Genomic DNA, 24,462 nt, shown 5'->3' on the forward strand with positions numbered 1-24,462 from the left:
TCATATGTGTGTGTATAACTACTGCCCGTGAAATATATTATCCATGCAGCAAGAAAGGTTTTTTTATCATACTGAGTAAGTACATATGACAGAAAATTTTCACAAAATAATGACTTGTGTTGGAAACAGAAACCCATATACACATAAAGTCAAATACAATGGATATTAATGTTGGCAAAAAAGTGCCAAGGATACTCAGAAGGTCAGATGCAGCAGATAAAGGGTAACCAGAGAAGCCTCCATAAGCAGGTCCCGCTGTAGCGTCCGTAGAAAACGCGTTTCGCCCGCAGGCTTGTTCACTTCCGGGATCTCACAGCATGTTGTGCATACAGGGTTTAAAAGCCCTGTAATAGGGATAGCAGCCAATCGGCTTGGGAGTACATTAGTCACATGGGCGAGAGTGGGATGGCTGACAGCGCCAGTACCCAATGGAGAAGAGTATGCGGTGCCTCAGTATAAACGAGACGCGTCTGTAAAATGCATGACGCTCCGGGGGGGTGTGTGCTCTATACACTGGAGACGGCACACTGGCGTGATGACGCTCCGGGGGTGTGTGTGCTCTATACACTGGAGACGGCACACTGGCGTGATGACGCTCCGGGGGTGTGTGCTCTAGGCATGGACTGGGGACGGCGCACTAGCTGGGGAGGTAGTATGGCGCCATATTGAAAGAGGGAATACCAGGTCTCTATGCGGAACAGCATCAGAGATTAATAGAAGTGGTATTGGTGAGTGACCAGTGGGGGCGTGTACACGGCATGTCATAGCCAGGTTGGGGACCGGAGATGCCTGATTAATTTAATACCTGCAGGACAACCTGAGGCTGTGATGTATGTGTAAGGTGCACTATAAATGACAAGGGGGCGGAGAATGAGGGTGCCGTCTTAGGGACAAGTGAGGCATAGGGGTGTTGTAAGGTGGAGAGAAATAAAAACAATACCATTTGTCTGGTATTGGTGTGAAAATTGGAGTGAAGGGTGTAAAAATGACAAGGGTAAGTAGTGTAAAAAATATAAATATTAAATAAATAAACTATAAAAAAAATGAACTATTAAAAAATATGAATGAATAATTAAATAAAATAGAATAAAAAAACATTTATTGGAGTTGGAGGAGGTGAAGCTGGGGAGTTGTGCTGAGGTAGAGAAAAGATGCTAGAGGTATCTTTGCTAAAAATTATGATGATAATTATTGGATACTTGATGCTATACTGGGTGAAAGATAGGGCAGTGCAGGGAGACCTCACTGCAAAAGAGAAGGGTGTGGGTGAGAAGTTGGGTGTATGAAGGGATTGCAGTGAAAACGGTTGGGTGTATGAAGGGATTGCAGTGAAAACGGTTGCATGATTGGTGTGGTGTGGGTGGGGGAGGGGATAAAGGGGAAAAGAAGGGGTATGGGGGGGGGGGGGAGAGAAAAGAAAACCGTTTTCACTGCAATCCCTTCATACACCCAACCGTTTTCACTGCAATCCCTTCATACACCCAACTTCTCACCCACACCCTTCTCTTTTGCAGTGAGGTCTCCCTGCACTGCCCTATCTTTCACCCAGTATAGCATCAAGTATCCAATAATTATCATCATAATTTTTAGCAAAGATACCTCTAGCATCTTTTCTCTACCTCAGCACAACTCCCCAGCTTCACCTCCTCCAACTCCAATAAATGTTTTTTTTATTCTATTTTATTTAATTATTCATTCATATTTTTTAATAGTTCATTTTTTTTATAGTTTATTTATTTAATATTTATATTTTTTACACTACTTACCCTTGTCATTTTTACACCCTTCACTCCAATTTTCACACCAATACCAGACAAATGGTATTGTTTTTATTTCTCTCCACCTTACAACACCCCTATGCCTCACTTGTCCCTAAGACGGCACCCTCATTCTCCGCCCCCTTGTCATTTATAGTGCACCTTACACATACATCACAGCCTCAGGTTGTCCTGCAGGTATTAAATTAATCAGGCATCTCCGGTCCCCGACCTGGCTATGACATGCCGTGTACACGCCCCCACTGGTCACTCACCAATACCACTTCTATTAATCTCTGATGCTGTTCCGCATAGAGACCTGGTATTCCCTCTTTCAATATGGCGCCATACTACCTCCCCAGCTAGTGCGCCGTCCCCAGTCCGTGCCTAGAGCACACACCCCCGGAGCGTCATCACGCCAGTGTGCCGTCTCCAGTGTATAGAGCACACACCCCCCCGGAGCGTCATGCATTTTACAGACGCGTCTCGTTTATACTGAGGCACCGCATACTCTTCTCCATTGGGTACTGGCGCTGTCAGTCATCCCACTCTCGCCCATGTGACTAATGTACTCCCAAGCCGATTGGCTGCTATCCCTATTACAGGGCTTTTAAACCCTGTATGCACAACATGCTGTGAGATCCCGGAAGTGAACAAGCCTGCGGGCGAAACGCGTTTTCTACGGACTCTACAGCGGGACCTGCTTATGGAGGCTTCTCTGGTTACCCTTTATCTGCTGCATCTGACCTTCTGAGTATCCTTGGCACTTTTTTGCCAACATTAATATCCATTGTATTTGACTTTATGTGTATATGGGTTTCTGTTTCCAACACAAGTCATTATTTTGTGAAAATTTTCTGTCATATGTACTTACTCAGTATGATAAAAAAACCTTTCTTGCTGCATGGATAATATATTTCACGGGCAGTAGTAATACACACACATATGATAAGGTCTTTTTGTGTATAACCTAGCTCATTCATTTGAGTGACAAGAGGGTGATTCTAATCCCTGTATATTACAGGATCATATCTGCCTTAGTTAAACATATTGTATCACATGTGTTTATTTGGCTATCCATAATCACCTACTACCTGTTGTTTGATTCATAACAGCTGTACTCAGTACTTCTTAACAGATGCACCTTTTTCCACTTACAATTACGTAAGGGTTAGTATTTTTGCATATATTTAGATTTAGATTGGCTTTATGCAAAGTATGTATAAACAGCTTGCTTTTTGCTTTTGAAGCTGTCAGATTCCTTTTCCTTCCATTGGACATTTGGTCTCCAAACAATGAATGGTCCTTTTACTTCATAAAGCCCAATCCTCCTATTTCTCTCCCCCCTCCCCCTTTTTTCCCTCCCCCCCCCCCCTCTTTTTTCCCCTATCTGGCTATTTTCGAGTGGACTCTCATCCCCGATCCAGGGTATACGGCGCCACTGTGTGACAGCCGCTTTTCCTTGCCTAACGAGGAAAGTAGATCCACGCACTACACTTTCTATCCTTTCTATCATTCTATATTTTCATATATAGGTGCACTCTCATTGGTAGATATCCTTCCTACTATCATACCACGCTGCTTGTGCCCGATCTCGTCCGATCTTGGAAGCTAAACAGCGTCGGGCTGGGTTAGTACCACGAGAGGAGACTCCCTGGGAATACCCGGTGTTGTAGGATAGGAACTATTCCCCTTCCTCTGAAGGGTGGACACCAACATCAGTATCACCACTGAATATACTCTTCCTGCCTTCCCTTTCTATATCACTCTTTATGAGGACACAGTTTCCATTTGCATTACTAGACTTACAATCTAAAACTATGACATTTGAATTTATGGGTAACCAACTAAGTGTATAGCATTGACCTAATCAAAGTGGTCTTTCTATGACAAAATTTGCACACTGACCTCCTCCGTGGGTTCCATTAATACAGAATATCTGTACTGGTCAGGAGAAACGGCTGTCAGACTGTTCAGTGTCTGCAACCTTTCTAATCTTTCTCTCAGGATTTACAGACCAGAACATTCCCTATATATATATATATATTAGTTTGGGGCGATGAGGTATTTGCAAGCGTCCAAATACATAAAATAGTACATAAAATCACAGAGAAAAAAACGGGTATAAAAATGCATAGGATAAAACATAAAAACAGCGGAGATGAGGTAGCTTATCTTAATAGGTTTGAGGTAGAATCAGAATAGCACCCACTTTTTATGTACTATTTTATGTATTTGGACACATGGGCCTTTTGACGTTTTTAGCCTAGCCCCCGTCTTTTTGTATATTATTTATTGACTAGGCTGCATTTTTATATCATTGTTTTATTTGTAACCCCCCCCCCCCCCTTTTTTTAGTGCTGTGTATTTCTACAAATTAAATCATACTAATTTTTTTAGTACCTGGTCTTTTCCATTATTGATTAGACACCTTGGTCGCTTGCAAATACCTCATCGCCCCAAACTACTTTATAACCAGTAGGCATATATGCCAGTGCCTATATATTTTTGAGGTAACTGAGCTGACGCCCTAATATCTGTAAGGGAGTGTCCACCAGGTTATGTTCTGTTAATTATTACGGAACATATTTTTTCCCCTACTGCTGTTTATACCTTAAATACTACACTTGTGGCGCTGCCAGCTTCTTCAGTACGTATATATATATATATATATATAAATATTTTTTTTGCATTTTTTGTGCATTCTCTTTATTGGATCGTAGAAGGGTATTTGTTTTAACTACTCAATAAAATAATGTTTTAACATAATCTTTTTCCAATTGAAGAATTTTTCTTCTCCTTTCTTTTTCTTTTTCCAAGAGTGCGCCCACACAAGAGCTTTCTTTTTCTCCCACTGCCAGTACTTGTACTCTCTAGCTCTGGGCGCACCACCAAGAAGGACTATTATTGAAAGAACCTATCTCTCTTTCTTATAGTTTAATTGTCCGTCTTTGGTTTTCGACAATATTATACATAACCAATTTCATACCAGTGCCCAGTCGCCCCTTTTCTTTGTACAGTGGATCACTACTGTAGCAGGAGGCTGACAAGGAAGCAACAGTGATCGAAACTCCAACCACATCTGAATCAGGCTCACAGTGCTATAGAAGGCTCTGCCAGGCCCAGGCTAATTCTGGGGGCGTGGCCTAATTGTGAAAAATATCCCAGCTAGGAAAAATGAAAAAAAAAAAAAAAAGTATTTATAGAGTGGCTTCTGCGTGACGAGCAGGGTGGTGTCTTGAGTCAGGGGTAAATCCAGGGGGGTGCGATCAGTGTGATCGCTCCTCCCTCTCCCCTTCCCGCATAGATAGGTACTATACTGCCCTCAGTGGCAGCACCCTCTCTGGCTTAGCTGCTACCAGGTAAGAGGAGTGGTGGGGGAGGCGGGATTTTGAAAGGGATGATTGGCAGTGGACTCAGGCCCCTTCAAAAAGCCAGGCCCGTGTAATTAGTACTCCCCCCTCATCCTTCCCTGGTGGTCCTACTCGCACACTGTTAGGAAGTAGCGCAGGAAGTCGAGTCACCCTCCTTTCCTTAGCAGTCACCACAAGATTTTGGAGTGTTTCTGTGGGAATTTGTGCCCATTCATTCTGTAGAGCATTTATGAGGTCAGGCACTGATGTTGGATGAGTAGGTCTGGCCTGCAATTTCCATTCCAGCTCACCCCAAAGGTGCTCGAAGGGGTTGAGGTCGGGGCTCTGTGCGGGCCAGTCAAGTTCTTTGACACCAAACTCTTCAAACCATGTTTTTATAGTCCTTGCTTTGTGCACTGGGGCACCGTCATGTTGAATAGAAAAGTGCCTTCCCCAAACTGTTGCCACAGAGTTGGAAGCATAGCATTGTCCAAAATGTCTTGGTATGCTGAAGCATTAAGATTGCCCTTCACTTGATAGAAGGGGACTAGCCCAAACCCTGAAAAACAGCCCCTTACCTTTATCCCTCCACCAAACTTCACAGTTGGCACAATGCAGTCAGGCAGATAACATTCTCCCAGCATCTGCCAAAACCAAACTGCACAGAAGCGTGATTTGTCACTCCACATAACACATTTCCACTGATCCACAGTCCAATGTCAGTGTGCTTTACACCACTCCATCTGACGCTTGGCGTTGGACTTGGTATGTGAGGCTTGCTTGCAGCTGCTCGGCTATGGCAACCCATTCTATTAAGCTCACACAGTTTTTGTGCTTACATTAATGCCAGTGGAAGTTTGGAACTCTTCAGCTATGGAATCAGCAGAGTGTTGGCGACTTTTACGCACCATGCGCCTTAGCAGTCATTAACCCCGCTCTGTGATTTTATGTGGTCTTCCGTTTTGTGGCTGTTGTTCCTAAACGCTTCCACTTTCTGATATTATCACTTACAGTTGACCATGGAATATCCAGCAGGGATGAATTTTCGCGAACTGTCTTATTGCAAAGGTGGCATCCTATCACAGTACCAGGCTTGAAGTCACTGGGCTCTTCAGAATGACCCATTTTGTATCACAAATATTTGCAAATGAAGACTGCATGGCTAGGGGCTTGATTTTAAATACCCGTGCCAATGGGTTTGATCGAAACACATGAATTCAATAATTAACAGATATAGCCAATACTTTTGTCTATATAGTGTATGTGCGTGTGAGGACATGAGAGGTCTGTGACAATTAATGTAGTTATGACTCATTTCCCACATCAAATATGTACTTTTTTACCCCCATAGCATGTCCCTGCTTCCCCCTCATACTATGTTTAAATCAGCCTTAATATTATAATGTAAGCCTTATGTTATGTTATCTGTTACAGTGTATGTGGGTTATTCCTCTTAGCATTGGAGTTTCCTTTTGTTTACTTACACAGTGGACACTTAAGGCCAGTACACACCTCCAGAGATGTGTGCTGAGCGATCTATCAGTGACCGCTCAGCACACATCTCTCCCCCTGCTCAGCACAGCGTGATGTGTGCTGAGCGAGGGGGGGGACGGACGGAGGGCCACTCATTGCACCCAGATCGTGAAATGAGCGATGGGCTAGATTGTGCCTGCATGCAGGCCAATCTAGCACTGGCGATAGCGATGCGCGCTATCGCTGTGGGGCATACACACGAGAGATCCGTGCTTAACTCTAAGCAATCTAGTCAGATTGCTTAGATTTTAAGAATGGATCTCTCCGTGTATACCCCCCTATAAAGGTTGACTCATTTAAGGTACCATTGTCCCTTTTGTTTTACTCCCTATTGTCCAACAGTAAGGCTAGGACCACACATAGCGGCCATGCGGGTCCCATTCAGCGGGACCTGCTTGGCTGGAAGGAGACTGCACATGGGTGCCTATGCTGGCACTGTGTTCTATTTAAATCCTGTGTGTCAAAGGCCGGATCCTATTCTGCAGCATCCCGCCGAACAGGATCCATGTGCACACAAAAAAAACCCTCCCGGCCAAGTGGGACCCGTTCAGTGGCCCTAGTCTTAGATGGCTAGACAAGGTGTCTCTCTGACTGATGTAATCACTTGATTAAAATATGTATTGTATTCCAATGCCTTAAAATCCTAAAACAAAGAAGTCAAACACACCCCTGCAATATGAAGCTTCTGGGGCTATAAGTAGAGCTACCCAGAGAGCTGAGAGACTCTTTGACCCTAGGCTAAGAAGTAATGTTCTGCCAGGGATCTGCTGTGGAACCCATTATAATGGATTTATCTGGGACTGTGTTGCTGGAAGAGATTCTCTGCTCCTAGACTAAGAAGTAATGTTCTGTCAGGAGTTTGTGGTGGGAATTGTCCTGTGGAATTGGATTACAGAGGTATGCTGAACTGTTTGTAACTCATTCTGTTCAATAAACCACTGTTGGTTTCTCATCTACAGTACCATAGAGCCTGAACAATTTGGAACCCGGTATCTTCACAGTGCGCTATATAAATAACTGTTAATAAAAATAAACTGAGCCCTTAATGTTATTTTTTTCTCCCTTGCCAGAACCTCATGTATGAGTATACAAAAAAGAAGCATTATTAATGAGTGGTTAATGAGTAGTGCTGAGTGCTGATGTAGTGTGGACTATAATTCAGAACAAGAAGAGCTGTATGTATGTATTGTGTCACGGCATTCTCCTGTAATGTCACAGTGAAGCCATCATCCATTGGTAATTGCTGAGCATAACAGAAAACAGATGGCAGGATTCCTCTTGGCAGATGTGACGGTTTTCTGCTTCACAAAAAGCAACATTAATAAAGGAATGAAGACATCTGAAGACGGCTGCCACCTGTGTGTATATAGAGTCCTGAGGCAATCTCATTATTTATAGAACTTCCGCTGGTAACATTAAATCAGTCAGACATTTTGCTGCCTATTATGGATTATTACTAACAGGGGAGCCGATACTGAAAACCATTGAAACCATACTGTTGCAGATGACATTTTACACGTACAGAGTCATGCAGTGACAAATCCATTATTAGGCACTAGCCGTTGTCCCCCAGTTTGTCTGTCCCCCTACCTCTCCATTGTCTCTCTTCTCCCTGGGTGTCTCTCTCCCCAGATCTTTCTCTCTATCCCGACCCCTCCATCTCCACCTCCCTCCCCCACACCCGCTCTCTTCCTTCAGACTGGCTGTAGTGATGGTAGCGCAGGCTGGTGGCTTCTGGTCTGGCTATATCTGCTGCAATACATGCCTGTGGGCTGGTGAAGACAGAGTTGCACCCTCTATAACAGGGGTGGGGAACCTTTTTTCTACCGAGGGCCATTTGGATATTTATAAAATCCTTCGGGGGCCATACAAAAATTTTCAACTTAAAAAATGACCCTGCCCCCCAGTAGGTCTGCCCCTTAGAGTTACTGTGTGTGCGCGCCGGAGGCGCGCACACGCCAAAAAAATGGGTGTGGCCAGTTAAAATGGGACGTGATACACATATGCCCCCAATAGTGCGGTGCCAGATCCACAATTGCCCCCACAGTGCCAGGTATACAAATGCCCCTCACAGTGCCAGGTATACAAATGCCCCTCACAGTGCCAGGTATACAGATGCCCCTCACAGTGCCAGGTATACAGATGCCCCCACAGTGCCAGGTATACAAATGCCCCTCACAGTGCCAGGTATACAAATACCCCCCCCCCCACAGTGCCAGGTATACAAATGCCCCTCACAGTGCCAGGTATACAAATGCCCCTCACAGTGCCAGGTATACAAATACCCCCCACAGTGCCAGGTATACAGCCCCCACAGTGCCAGGTATACAGATTCCCCCACAGTGCCAGGTATACAGATTCCCCCACAGTGCCCGGTATACAAATGCCCCCCACAGTGCCAGGTATACAAATACCCCCCACAGTGCCAGGTATACAGCCCCCACAGTGCCAGGTATACAGATTCCCCCACAGTGCCAGGTATACAAATGCCCCCCACAGTGCCAGGTATACAAATACCCCCCACAGTGCCAGGTATACAGCCCCCACAGTGCCAGGTATACAAATACCCCCCACAGTGCCAGGTATACAGCCCCCACAGTGCCAGGTATACAAATGCCCTCCCCTCTCCCCTCCGTGCTGCTTACCGTGGACGCGACGGAGGAGAGCGAGGCTGTCGGGTGAAAGCGGCGGCGTGTAGTACTTCAAATCAGCCGCCGGTTCGAGAGCCAATCAGAGCTCGCGGACCGGCAGCCGCGGCTCCTGATTGGCTGCCGGTCCGCGAGCTCTGATTGGCTCACGGACCGGCGGCTGGTTTGAAGTACTACACGCCGCTGGTCCCATTCTACAGCCGCGCTCTCCTCCGTCTCCCTGCTCTGACAGCTGAGACACGCTGCCGCCCGACTGAGCGGAAGCGTGTCTCACTGACACAACCTGGTGGGCCGGACCAAACGGCTTCGCGGGCCGGAGGTTCCCCACCCCTGCTCTATAAAGATCACTTCCACCACATACAAAATGCTCTTTCTTCTCCTGGGCTTCCCATGTCATTTATGATTGCACTCACCTGTGTTAAACTAATTAATTGATAAGAAGGATGTTTCAACACAGGTGGCTGCAATCATAAATTAAGTGGAAAGTCCAGGAGCAGAGAAATTTGCACCTGGTGGAAGGTATTGACTGGATCCATGAGGCGAGCCGGGATTGGGGGGAGAGGGATGTTAGACCACCCGCAGCAGGCACCAGGGACGGACTGGGGCATGCAGACGTTGCAGGGGGCACGGAAATGGCTCACCGGGGGGGGGGTGCTGTGAGTCAGGGAGGCGTGGACTCACATCACGCCCCCATACTGTATTTCAAAGAGACAGGCACTTCAGGCTGCGTGAGAGGACAATCAGAGAGCCGGGAGCTGCGCTGCACGCGGTCTTCCCGGGTCTCTGTATGACGGACCGGCCCACCAGCCCATTGGCCCTTCTGGCATGTGCCAGATGGGCAGTCCAGCCCTGTGTGACACCGTGCACTCTGCATGTATTTTTCATGCCCCAAGATAAATACTGTATGTCTTCATATACATATAAACAGATGTCATAATAAACAGTCACGCTTTCCATATACCAGAATACGCATGGACACTCATTACATACAGTATGTCATAGTGCAGACATACCTTCCATTTCTCAAGATAGCACTAATTATTTATAATAGTGGCGGATTTACCTAGAGGCTGCAGCCCCCCCCCCCCCCCCAACCCCCCCACCCCGGGTAAAAATCCACCACTGAGCTACTATCCCCAGTAAGCTTAGCCTCCAGTCATGGCCTCCGCTCCTCTCCACTTCCCGCTATGGTCCCGCCACCCGCAGTGGACAGTCCTGGACCCAGGTTCAGACTGGCCTACAGGTGTACAGGGAAAATCCACTTACTGAGGGCCCCACCCCTTTGTCTAGAGGTCAGTAACTTGGTGGATCAGGATCATTGGTGAGCTTTGTGTTTGGCTTGTTTCATTGGAATCTATTAGCCCTCCTGCCATTCAAAGTAGGTGTCATGACACACCCCTGTCTCATCCTTTATTAAAGAACCTTGTTCCTTGAATGCCCTCTGTAGTGACTGGCCACAGCCCTTTGGTGTCTGGCCACACCTTAATCTTGGGCCCCTACCACTGCATTCCCTGGTGGGCTCATCATGCCCCATTCCGACACTGCATGGACCCTGTGTAGACCATCCCTTCATGAGGAGGAGTTGCCCATGTAGTGGCTTCTGATTGGATGCTCTGCCTGCTAATTTTACACAGGGCTGGTAGTCCAAGAGGAAACTTGCCCCCTTGTGGAGCCGCCAATCCAGAGTGCAATTTGCAGTATGAGCTTCCAGCAGGAAGTATGGATGGCCATCGGTGTGTTCGCCATCGATTGTTGCTATTGATGGTGAAACTGTGAGTGGCCATCGATGGTCACTGACTATTTATGGGAGACCATCAATGGTTTCACTCATCGATGGTCACTCCTGTTATTTCAGTGTATGACCCAGTTGGCCATTCACAGCCTGGGGGTGGGGCTTCATGGGTGTCAAGGGCGGAGCTATGCTCCATGTCCTGGAACCTTACAAAAAAAAAATTGTTTATGCTGAGCCATCGATGGAGGGAAACCATCTGGTTCTCTCCAATCGATAGCAAAAGCATTCGACATCAGCCAAAACCATCGATGATTTGGAATCATCGGTGGTCGATGGACATCCCTAGCAGTAAGCCCATTATATGCTAAATGGCTGCCCATAATGTGCTTCTTAGGGCTGCAGTCTATGAAGAACTAGATTTTACTGCATGCACAAAATTGATTGACTCCGATTCAGTTCAAGGTATACTGACTGGGACATTTAAAAAGTAAAATTCAATTATATATTATTAATTGTACTTTCTCTTACGTCCTAGAGGATGCTGGGGACTCCGTAAGGACCATGGGGTATAGACGGCTCCGCAGGAGACATGGGCACTGTAAGACTTTAGAATGGGCTCCTCCCTCTATGCCCCTCCTCCAGACCTCAGTTAGATCCTGTGCCCAGAGGAGACTGGATGCAAGTTAGGTTTTTTATTTTCAGGGAGCACTGCTGGCAACAGGCTTCCTGCTTCGTGGGACTGAGGGGAGAGACGCAGACCTACTTTACTGATAGGCTCTGCGTCTTAGGCTACTGGACACCATTAGCTCCAGAGGGTCGGAACACAGGTGTCGTCCTCGCTGTTCGTTCCATACTTTACGTTCCACGTGGACTACGATTGGAACGGTAATCTGCGCCGAGCGAAGCGGTAGCGGAGCGAAGGCACCATGCCCGAAGAGCCATGCGAGGGGACGCGGTGCACTAATTGGGGTTCGCAGTCACTTTACGCAAAAAACGACACCAAACAAAGTTAAAAAATGCATGTTGACCTTTTCATGTGTTTACCTTTCATGTGTCGACCATGTGTCCATGTCGACCATGGCAATGTTGACCAATAGTGGTCGACCTAATGACTGTCGACCATAACATGGTCGACCATTCATACCGGAACCCTCTAGAATGGGTTAGAGCAAGAAAGAGTGATACCATTTAGGAGTGCTTTTATTGGGATTTGCAATGTGCTATCTCCAAGCAGAAAGTCAATAACCCCCATACAATACATATATATGTGCATTGAATTAATCTTCAAGTAGCACATAACTTTCTTGTAATGCAGGTGTGTACATTTACCCCCATGTGTGCCTCCCCAGCTACCGACCTCACCGCACGTCACTGCTGCGGAGGCAGTATATGATATAACCCCCGCCAGTATAAACAAATGAGCAGGACCGAAGCCCGCCGCTGAGGGGGCGGGGCTTGATCCTTCAGCACTAACCAGCACCATTTTCTCCACAGCATGCTGCAGAGAAGCTGCTCCCGGACTCTCCCCTGCTGAACACAGTAACAGGTGGCAAAAACAAGGGGGGCACATTATTTGGTGCAAAATTGTATATTTATAAAGCGCTATTTAGGCTGGGACTTTTGGTTTCAGTATATTGTGGCGCTGGGTGTGTGCTGGCATACTCTCTCTCTGTCTCTCCAAAGGGCCTTATTGGGGGGCTGTCCCCATATTCATATATCCCAGTGTGTGTGGGGGTGTCAGTACGTGTGTGTCGACATGTCTGAAGCGGAAGGCTCGTCTAGGGAGGATGCAGAGCAGATGGTGGTGGTGTCTCCGTCGGCACAGCCGACACCTGATTAGTTGGACATGTGGAATGTGTTAAATGCTAATGTGACTTTATTACATAAGAGATTGGACAAAGCAGAGTCCAAAGACAAAGCAGGGAGTCAATCCATGGCTTTGGCTGTGTCTCAAGACCCTTCAGGGTCCTATAAACGTCCCTTTTCCCAGGTAGCAGACACTGATACCGACACGGATTCTGACTCCAGTGTCGACTATGATGATGCGAGGTTACACCCAAGAGTGGCCAAGAGTATTCAATATATGATTATTGCATTAAAAGATGTTTTACATATCACAGAGGACCCTTCTGTCCCTGACACGATACGCCAGGGATACGCCATAATAATTCTCTTGGGAACCTGCAGTCTCTTGTCTGGAGTTTCCCCCATCTCATGAGCTGAACGCTTTATTTGTAAAGGCTTGGGAAACTCCAGACAAGAGACTGCAGGTTTCCAAGAGAATTATTATGGCGTATCCTTTCCCCTCAAAGGATAGGTTATGGTGGGAATCCTCGCCCACGGTGGACAAGGCCTTGACGCGCTTATCCAAAAAGGTGGCGCTACCGTCCCTGGACACGGCGGCCCTAAAGGATCCTGCGAAGCGCAGGCAGGAAACTACCTTAAAATCAATTTACGCGCATAAGGGAGCCCTACTCAGGCCGGCAGTAGCGTCGGCATGGGTTGGTAGCGCAATTGCAGCGTGGGTAGATAACTTGTCATCGGACATTGACACCTTAGATAAGGAGAGTATTTTGTTGACCTTGGGTCACATTCAGGACGCAGCGTTATATATGAGAGAGGCTGCGAGAGATATCGGGCTGTTGGGTTCAAGAGCCAATGCCATGGCAGTTTCTGCTAGAAGGTCCCTGTGGACCCGTCAATGGACAGGTGATGCTGATTCAAAGAGACATATGGAGGCTTTGCCTTACAAGGGTGAAGTTTTATTTGGGGAGGGCCTCGCGGACCTGGTTTCCACAGCTACCGCGGGTAAGTCTTCTTTTTTGCCTTATGTTCCACCACAGCAAAAGAAGACACCTCAATAACAGATGCAGTCCTTTCGGTCGCATAAGTTCAGAAAGGGTCGGGGTTCTTCCTTCCTCGCCAGAGGTAAAGGTAGAGGGAAAGCAACACCAGCTACAGCTAGTTCCCAGGAACAAAAATCCTCCCCGGCCTCTACAAAATCCACCGCATGACGCTGGGGCTCCGCTGCGGGAGTCCGCACCGGTGGGGGAACGTCTTCGTCTCTTTAGGAAAAAACAATGTGTTCCCTAATGCACACCGAGTGAAAAATATTACTACATAATAGTCAGATAATACGGAGATCTTAGTTGCGTATATCTGCAGATATAGGGTTAAGCCCCCAGGCCAATCGACAAGGCTTCTCCGTCACTGGGGGTCCCTAATACTAGGTATGGGTCCGGGGTGCAGGACCCCATGATGTCGACACAGGCCGGCCACCCCAAGTCAGCACACAGGTGAGTATTAATAAGGGTTAATAAGAAGCACAGAAGTGCTGTGTAAGTGGTGTGATTAAAATAATATATACAAAGAGATAGGGAAAATCATAAGTGTTAATAAAGTGTTAGGGTGTGCCGACCTGAAGCAGCCCAGCCATACCGACACAGGGGCCACCGCACCCCACACCCACCCCATAAATAATTACAAATATGTCTGGGTTAAATTCCCAGTGTAAGGCCACATGGTAATGGCTCCTACAGCATCTGAGAGCCAGCTTACCTGGAGATACCCCTGGCTTCCCCTATGGCACTCTGGAGTCAGCAATCCCTCCTAATGCTGACCCATCCATGCCTCTCTAAATACAATGCACAAAATGGAAAGCTGCTCAATCAGATTGTAATGTCACTCAGGTGCTAAAAGGGAGGGGTAATTCTGTGTAGGAAAAAACAATGTGTTCCCTAATACACACCGAGTGAAAAATATTACTACATAATAGTCAGATAATACGGAGATCTTAGTTGCGTATATCTGCAGATATAGGGTTAAGCCCCCAGGCCAATCGACAAGGCTTCTCCGTCACTGGGGGTCCCTAATACTAGGTATGGGTCCGGGGTGCAGGACCCCATGATGTCGGCACAGGCCGGCCACCCCAGGTCAGCACACAGGTGAGAATTAATAAGGGTTAATAAGAAGCACAGAAGTGCTATGTAAGTGGTGTGATTAAAATAATATATACAAAGTGATAGGGAAAATCATAAGTGTTAATACAGTGTTAGGGTGTGACGACCTGAAGCAGCCCAGCCATACCGGCACAGGGGCCACCGCACCCCACACCCACCCAATAAATAATTACAAATATGTCTGGGTTAAATTCCCAGTGTAAGGCCACATGGTAATGGCTCCTACAGCATCTGAGAGCCAGCTTACCTGGAGATATCCCTGGCTTCCCCTATGGCACTCTGGAGTCAGCAATCCCTCCTAATGCTGACCCATCCATGCCTCTCTAAATACAATGCACAAAATGGAAAGCTGCTCAATCAGATTGTAATGTCACTCAGGTGCTAAAAGGGAGGGGTAATTCTGTGTAGGAAAAAACAATGTGTTCCCTAATGCACACCGAGTGAAAAATATTACTGGATAATAGTCAGATAATACGGAGATCTTAGTTGCGTATATCTGCAGATATAGGGTTAAGCCCCCAGGCCAATCGACAAGGCTTCTCCGTCACTAGGGGTCCCTAATACTAGGTATGGGTCCGGGGTGCAGGACCCCATGATGTCGGCACAGGCCGGCCACCCCAGGTCAGCACACAGGTGAGAATTAATAAGGGTTAATAAGAAGCACAGAAGTGCTATGTAAGTGGTGTGATTAAAATAATATATACAAAGTGATAGGGAAAATCATAAGTGTTAATAAAGTGTTAGGGTGTGCCGACCTGAAGCAGCCCAGCCATACCGGCACAGGGGCCACCGCACCACACACCCACCCCATAAATAATTACAAATATGTCTGGGTTAAATTCCCAGTGTAAGGCCACATGGTAATGGCTCCTACAGCATCTGAGAGCCAGCTTACCTGGAGATACCCCTGGCTTCCCCTATGGCACTCTGGAGTCAGCAATCCCTCCTAATGCTGACCCATCCATGCCTCTCTAAATACAATGCACAAAATGGAAAGCTGCTCAATCAGATTGTAATGTCACTCAGGTGCTAAAAGGGAGGGGTAATTCTGTGTAGGAAAAAACAATGTGTTCCATAATGCACACCGAGTGAAAAATATTACTACGTAATAGTCAGATAATACGGAGATCTTAGTTGCGTATATCTGCAGATATAGGGTTAAGCCGCCAGGCCAATCGACAAGGCTTCTCCGTCACTGGGGGTCCCTAATACTAGGTATGGGTCCGGGGTGCAGGACCCCATGATGTCGGCACAGGCCGGCCACCCCAGGTCAGCACACAGGTGAGAATTAATAAGGGTTAATAAGAAGCACAGAAGTGCTATGTAAGTGGTGTGATTAAAATAATATATACAAAGTGATAGGGAAAATCATAAGTGTTAATAAAGTGTTAGGGTGTGCCGACCTGAAGCAGCCCAGCCATACCGACACAGGGGCCACCGCACCCCACACCCACCCCATAAATAATTACAAATATGTCTGGGTTAAATTCCCAGTGTAAGGCCACATGGTAATGGCTCCTACAGCATCTGAGAGCCAGCTTACCTGGAGATACCCCTGGCTTCCCCTATGGCACTCTGGAGTCAGCAATCCCTCCTAATGCTGACCCATCCGTGCCTCTCTAAATACAATGCACAAAATGGAAAGCTGCTCAATCAGATTGTAATGTCACTCAGGTGCTAAAAGGGAGGGGTAATTCTGTGTAGGAAAAAACAATGTGTTCCCTAATGCACACTCGGTGTGCATTAGGGAACACATTGTTTTTTCCTACACAGAATTACCCCTCCCTTTTAGCACCTGAGTGACATTACAGTCTGATTGAGCAGCTTTCCATTTTGTGCATTGTCTTCGTCTCTTTAGCCAGGTCTGGGTTCAGTCGGATTTGGATCCTTGGGTGATCGAAATTGTATCCCAAGGCTACAAACGAGTTCGAAGATGTGCCTCCACACCGATTTTTCAAATCGGTCTTGCCAGCTTAACAGTTTCAGCTGCCATACAAAAACTGTGTCAACAGCAGGTGATTATCAAGGTTTCCTTAGGGCAACATGGAAAAGGGTTTTATTCAACCCTGTTTGTGGTCCCGAAGCCGGACGGCTCGGTCAGACCAATTCTGAATCTAAAATCCCTGAACCTATATTTGAAAAAGTTCAAATTCAAGATGGAATCTCTCCGGGCAGTGAGCTCCAGCCTGGAAGGGGGGATTTTATGGTGTCACTAGACATAAAGGATGCATACCTTCATGTCCCCATATATCCGCCTCATCAGGCGTACCTGAGATTCGCTGTACAGGATTGTCATTACCAGTTTCAGACGTTGCCGTTTGGTCTTTCCACGGCCCCGAGAATTTTCACCAAGGTAATGGCAGAAATGATGGTGCTCCTGCGCAAGCAAGGAGTCACAATTATCCCATACTTGGACGATCTCCTGATAAAGGCGAGATCGAGAGATCAGTTACTAAGAAGCGTGTCTCTCTCCCTGAGAGTACTACAACAACACGGCTGGATTCTAAATCTACCAAACTCGCAGTTGGTTCCGACAACTCGCCTGTCATTTTTGGGCATGATTCTGGACACGAAAAAAAAGAGGGTTTTTCTCCCGATGGAAAAAGCCCAGTAACTCCAGAACATGGTCAGGGACCTGCTAAAACCAAAAAGAGTGTCAGTTCATCAAGAGTATTGGGGAAGATGGTGGCGGCCTACGAGGCCATTCCGTTCGGCAGGTTCCATGCGAGAACTTTTCAGTGGGACCTTCTGGACAAGTGGTCGGGGTCCCATTTACAAATTCATCAGAGAATAAGCCTGCCCTCCAGGGCCAGGGTGTCTCTCCTGTGGTGGCTTCAGAGTGCTCACCTTCTAGAGGGTCGCAGGTTCGGCATTCAAGACTGGGTTCTTGTGACCACGGACGCGAGCCTCCGAGGATGGGGAACAGTCACACAAGGAAGAAATTTTCAAGGAATATGGTCAAGTCAGGAGGCTTGTCTACACAACAATGTGCTGGAATTAAGGGCCATATACAACGGCCTACAACAAGCGGAGAATCTTCTTCGCAACCTACCCGTTCTGATTCAGTCAGACAACGTCACAGCCGTGGCACATGTAAACCGCCAGGGCAGGACAAGGAGCAGAGCAGCAATGGCAGAAGCAACCAGGATTCTTCGCTGGGTGGAAAATCATGTAAGCGCTCTGTCAGCAGTCTTTATTCCGGGAGTGGACAACTGGGAAGCAGACTTCCTCAGCAGAGAGATAACAAGTCGTTGGAGACTTCCTCAAATAGACATGATGGCGTCACGCCTCAACAAGAAGCTTCGGATGTATTGTTCCAGGTCGAGGGACCCTCAGGCAGTGGCGGTGGACGCATTAGTGACACCGTGGGTGTTTCAGTCGGTCTATGTGTTCCCTCCACTTCCACTCATCTCAAAAATATTGAGAATCATAAGGCGAACAAGAGTGCAGACAATACTCATTGTTCCAGATTGGCCTCGAAGGGCCTGGTATTCAGATCTTCAGGAAATGATCGCAGAAGATCCGTGGCCTCTGCCTCTGGGCGCCCGTCCCAGTGCGAAAAAATTCTGCAAGGCTTGTATATAGTTTTTGCATACATAAGGGTTATGTTACAGTTGTGTTCAGTCTCTGGCTGATACTGTTTTGTTCATGCTGTTAACTGGTTTATTATATACCATGTTGTACGGTATGTATGGTGTGGGCTGGTATGTATCTCGCCTTTAGATTAACAAAAATCCTTTCCTCGTACTGTCCGTCTCCTCTGGGCACAGTCCTAACTGAGGTCTGGAGGAGGAGCATAGAGGGAGGAGCCAGTGCACACCCATTCTAAAGTCTTACAGTGCCCATGTCTCCTGCGGAGCCGTCTATACCCCATGGTCCTTACGGAGTCCCCAGCATCCTCTACGGACTAGGAGAAAAAGATTTACCGGTAGGTTTAAAATCTTATTTTTTCATTGATTTTGTTTGTTATAATAGTGGCTCAATCTTCTAAAACACTTTTCCTTACTAATGTTATATGACTAATTTTCCACCTGTTGCTGACATAAGGTAGAGTATATAGAGTATAATATAGTGAATACTTTATGATTCTAGTGTCATATGAGCTACAAATAATACATGTCCCCCAACACTAACTATGGCTTGTGCGCAAGCCTGTTTCTTGTTTTAGTTCCTCATGGTGCGACGGGCGGCGCAACAACCGGTGCAGGCAGATCCTCAGGAGGTGCGGGCTGCAGGCAGAGCAGGGGGAGCTTCCTGCAGCCCCTTTGAAGACTGCAGGAAGGAGCAGCCACTGGTGAGCAATGTTCTTTATTGATTACATTTTTGCACAGTGTTATGCATGTTTTAACACTGTTAGCTGCTGTTTATTTCTCACTTTTTATTTGATATACTGTATATAAAAAAAAACTACTACAGGGGCTGCAGTCACATATGTAATACACCCATCCCCTAGGGGTAGTGGCCTGACACCTAAAACAAGGAATGACCTTGGCTAACTTGTTTGGGTGCCCCCATTTATGGGAGTATCATACTAAATACCAGTAAACAAGGTAAAGACTAGTAGGGCTGTATTTATTATAGGTGGCTGAGTGTTCCTGGCATAGTGGTGGGTGCTTAAGTGATAAAAATTATATAGACAATTTGAGAAAATATCCTCAGCCAAATTAAGTGTGGTATATGTTGTTCTTCTTGTTGTGGCCTGGCCAGAATGGCCATGTGGCCCTTTTTCTTACCCAAATTTGTTGGCAGGATAGATATCTGAAATCTTAGGGGTTGATTTTTATTTTTTGGCTCTAGCTGGCTCAACCCCCAAGTAAGTGCATAGTTTCAGTAACCCTGGACTCACTGATTTTTGTATGCAGCCCCATAGTGCTGCATCCAAAAATCCATAAGCCCAGGGTGAGAGGGGGATGTGAAGGGGGCAGTATGAGGTGGCGTTGCCTGTGTTTATGTGCCATTGCAATGGCACGTCGCCCAGCTCACGTCTAACAGAATTAACCCCTTCATATTTTTCAAGAAGTTGTAGATTACAAAAAAACTTTAGTGGGCAGCACATACAGTAGCTATTCATTAAGCCCATGTGGTGTTGTATGGACCTACTGAGACTTTTAGCTTCATGGTCAAAGGGAAATCTTCCAAAATCAAGCCACAGGTTCCATATCTATATTTCTCTGGAATTCTTTACCTCTCCCCCTCAGACTCTCCACCTCTCTACAAAACTTCAAACGGGCTCTTAAGACCCACTTCTTTACCAAACCTAGCCAAATCTCATCCTAACCCTCTGTTCCACGCTCTCTATGTACCCCATCTGTGTCACCCCTGTCTGTCCACCCCTCCCCTTAGAATGTAAGCTCTCACGAGTAGGGCCCTCTTCCCTCATGTGCTTATACTTTTCTTACTTTAATAATCCTCAACTGCCCAAATCCAGCAGTTTTTTTGCCACCTTGGAACTTATCTCTAAGTCGTTTACTAGTGTAGTTATGCTTAGTTACCCTGTACATGTCCTATATTGTCTTCAACTGTAATTCACTGATTTCCTGTTTTGATTATGTGCATATGTACTCTGTAAGTGGGCACTGCGCAACCCTTGTGGCGCCATATAAATAAAGGATAATAATAATAATAATAATAATAATAATAATAATAATATATCTGGTCAACTGCATCACCAGATTAAGAGGGGGGGGGGGGGCTGTGTCAGCAGCAGAACCAGGCAGCCATAATGCAAGTAGGACGGTATGCAGTTCTGGCAGAGACACAAGAGTATCAGGTTTCATCATGAGCTGGCAATGCTTCCCAACCAGAGGAGAGATAGGAAGGGGGAGAGCTGTAAGTGACCCAGGGATCCCAGCGTCTCCTCCTCTTCACCTGGATGTCTGGGTCCTGTGTAACCTGTTATCTAATGAGAGCATTAGGGTCTAGATAGAGACACACACAGAGAGTTCTCCTTAGTCCTGTCCCACTGTGTAAGTAGTACAGAGGCTGCTGCTATTCTTGCATGTGACAAGATAAATTATAGATTTTATTTTTCTATGTGTAATTTAAGGTTAAGTTGTCTATGTTCCACTACAAGAAACTTTATAAAATTTTTGTCTCTCATTTAGGTGGAGCAATAAACAGTACCCAGGCATTATTGAATCATTAGTTTAAATGTAATATACACCATTGGTTTAAATTGAAAATACACAATCCATACTTCTTAACATGACCCATTCCAGGAGGGACAAAATACTCTCTACATGGACTTTCCTCTTAATTTATGATTGCAATCACCTTTGTTGAAACACCTTTCTCATCAATTAAATAGTTCAACACATGTGATGCCAATCATATATTAAGAGTGAAGTCCAGGTAGAGAGCATTCCCTCCTGGAATGGGTCATGTTAAATGGTATGCACAGTCTAATATACACCAACCCCTTCCCCCACCCCACCCTGTCTTAAGTGCCCTGGGGCCCCCCAAGGCTTAATCCAGCCCTTGTCTACTGGACGTACTACACAGGTCAAGAAGGGGTGGTCTTCAGTTTGCCGGCTGTCAGGATCCCGGCGCACAGTATACCGGCGCCGGAATCCCGACAGCTGGCATACCGACACTTTATCTCCCTCTTGGGGGTCCACGACCCCCCTGGAGGGAGAATAAATAGCCACCATGCCCGCAAGGGGCTCATTTGCGCTTGCCACGCTGTCGGTATGCCGGCGGTCGGGATTCCGGCGCCGGTATGCTGGTCGCCGGGAGCCCGGCCGCCGGCATACAATACTACACCCATCAAGAAGTATCCTTAAATACATGGAGAGAACATTGCATTATAATGTGGTTTATTCAAATATTTTGGTGTATTTTTTTTAACAATTTAATCAAAATGATATATTAAAGCAGCCTTCTGAATTTAAATGGACATATTATCAGTTTATGCTATTCCGGCATCCCCGAGACAAGATATATATTATTACTACACACATCTTAACTGTGTTAGCTGCATATTTAACATACTTTGTAACTAAAGTACATTGGGAGGCTGCATATTTAACATACTTTGTAACTAAAGTACATTGGGAGGCCGATGTAGGGTGTCTTATGAGATTTCAGTTCAAACTCATTCTCATGAAACATTCATTTAAATTATTTCAGCCAAATGCCTTCAAAGTTGGAACATATGAATAATTAATTGTTACTTAACAATGCCCCCAAAACTGCATGTTGGCTGGCATCATGGTTCATTCCCCGTAGGCACTAAGTGAAAAAACTTTGTAAAGCATCAAGGGCACAGCAGCTGCTTCGCTTAAATAATTAGGCCACCCATTTTCAAATAAGCAAGTGTTTGGTATTAATCGTGTTATATGCTGTGAACTATGGATATTAAACGTGGGTGGGAATGTGCATAGAAAGTCAGATGTTGATATGTACTGAGGAGCAAGGGAAAAATCTGACTCATACAATTTACAGAGATGCCTTCCTTAATGAATACGGGAATACAGGTAGAATCCCGATAACCAGAGGGAAATTATTTATTATTTATTTACAGTTTCTTATATAGCGCAGCATATTCCGTTGCGCTTTACAATTGTAAACAACAATGATAAGACTAACTGGGTAATAACAGACAGAGATAGAGGTAGGAAGGTCCTGCTCGCAAGTTTACAGTCTATAGGGAATGAGGAAGGATACATAAGGATAGGCACTATCTATAGCATAGTGGTCCCGCTAGATAGCAGAGACAGTCCTGATAGGATGTAATTAGATATGAGTGCTTCTGAAAGTCATGTGAGCGGTTCAGGAATTTGATAGGCTTGCCTGAAGAGGTGAGTTTTCAGGGAATGCTTGAAAGTTTGGAGGCTAGAGGAGAGTCTTATTGTGCGTGGGTGGGCGTTCCATAGGGTGGGTGCTGCCCAAAGAAAGCCTTGCAATTGTGAATGGGAGGGAGTAATCGGTGCAGAGAGACGCAGATCTTGTGCAGAGCGGAGAGGTCCAGTTGGGAGATATTTTGAGATAAGCAAAGAGATATTTTGAGAAATCAGAGACAGACTGGTTTAGGAACATGCAAAAAAGATGTCAGATGTAAGTGAAGTCAGGTACAGAGGAATACATACTGTAATACATAAACTAGCATATAATATACAGGACTGGATTTGTGGTTCCCCCGGGGTGATGGTGTGGCACAGATGAGTTGGGTGTAAATGATGCCTTACAGCTGAGATGGCAATGTCAGTGAATCTTCCTTTTCTGACAATGACTCAATGGCCAATATTTACTAAGAATTCGAGTTTGTCCGATTTGTGTTTTTTTTTCTAAGTCCCAATCCGAGAATTCACTAAGCACCAATCTCGGCAGTGTTTGGACTATTCGTAATGGTTTGATTTGCAAAGTTCCGAAATACGAATGAATAGACCATCGGTCAAACACGGCTGTTATTTCATACAATACGGGCATTCACTATTCATTCGTATTTGGGTGTTAGTTTCTGAGTGCTCAAGTGCGGGTCTGTTTTTTTCCGATTCGTTAAAAAAAGCACCAAAAAAATAGACCTGCTTTTTCCAGTCGAGTTTGGATAACCATGCACGGATCAGTGAGATCTGTGCATGGTTATCTATGGGAAAGGGTCTGTTTAGTGTAAAAACTGAAAAAAAAATTGCGTGGGGTCCCCCCTCCTAAGCATAACCAGCCTCGGGCTCTTTGAGCCGGTCCTGGTTGAAAAAATATTGGGTAAAAAATGACAGGGGTTCCCCCATATTTCATCAACCAGCACGGGCTCTGCGCCTGGTCCTGGTTCCAAAAATACGGGGGACAAAAAGCGTAGGGGTCCCCCATATTTTTGAAACCAGCACCGGGCTCCACTAGCCAGGTACATAATGCCACAGCCGGGGGACACTTTTATACTGGTCCCTACGGCCCTGGCATTACATACCCAACTAGTCACCCCTGGCCGAGGTACCCTGGAGGAGTGGGAACCCCTTAAATCAAGGGGTCCCCCCCTCCAGCCACCCAAGGGCCAGGGGTGAAGCCCGAGGCTGTCCTCCCCATCCAAGGGCGGCGGATGGGGGGCTGATAGCCTTTTGAAAAAATGTGAATATTGTTTTTAGTAGCAGTACTACAAGTCCCAGCAAGCCTCCCCCGCAAGCTGGTACTTGGAGAACCACAAGTACCAGCATGCGGTGGAAAACCGGGCCCGCTGATACCTGTAGTACTACTACTAAAAAAATACCCCCAAAAAAACAGAACACACACACCGTGAAAGTATAAGTTTATTACATACATGCACACCTCCATACATACATACGGGTGGTCTTCAGTATGCCGGCGGTCGGGCTCCCGGCGACCAGCATACCGGCGCCGGGAGCCCGACAGCCAGCATTCCGACACTTATTCTCCCTCGTGGGGGTCCACGACCCCCCTGGAGGGAGAATAAAATAGTGTGGCGCGCGTAGCGTGGCGAGCGCAGCGAGCCCGCAAGGGGCTCATTTGCACTCGCCACACTGTCGGTAA

General features: G+C 46.3%; 1 long non-coding RNA gene and 1 pseudogene across 3 annotated transcripts in view; both read left to right on the top strand.

Moving 5' to 3' along the window:
• LOC134911160 (uncharacterized) overlaps positions 1-24,462 on the top strand; it is a 350,439-nt gene that overhangs the window by 321,466 nt on the left and 4,511 nt on the right. For 2 of the 3 annotated variants that reach the window (XR_010176368.1, XR_010176367.1), the window contains exon 2: positions 19,134-19,276. This is a non-coding gene — a long non-coding RNA (uncharacterized LOC134911160). The remainder of the gene's footprint in view (positions 1-19,133; positions 19,277-24,462) is intronic. The other variant, XR_010176369.1, reaches the window with a different exon arrangement.
• LOC134912441 (5S ribosomal RNA) lies at positions 3,318-3,436 on the top strand (annotated as a pseudogene).

The sequence above is a fragment of the Pseudophryne corroboree genome, chromosome 4, assembly GCF_028390025.1.
Source record: "Pseudophryne corroboree isolate aPseCor3 chromosome 4, aPseCor3.hap2, whole genome shotgun sequence".
In the NCBI taxonomy this organism is placed as follows: domain Eukaryota; kingdom Metazoa; phylum Chordata; class Amphibia; order Anura; family Myobatrachidae; genus Pseudophryne; species Pseudophryne corroboree.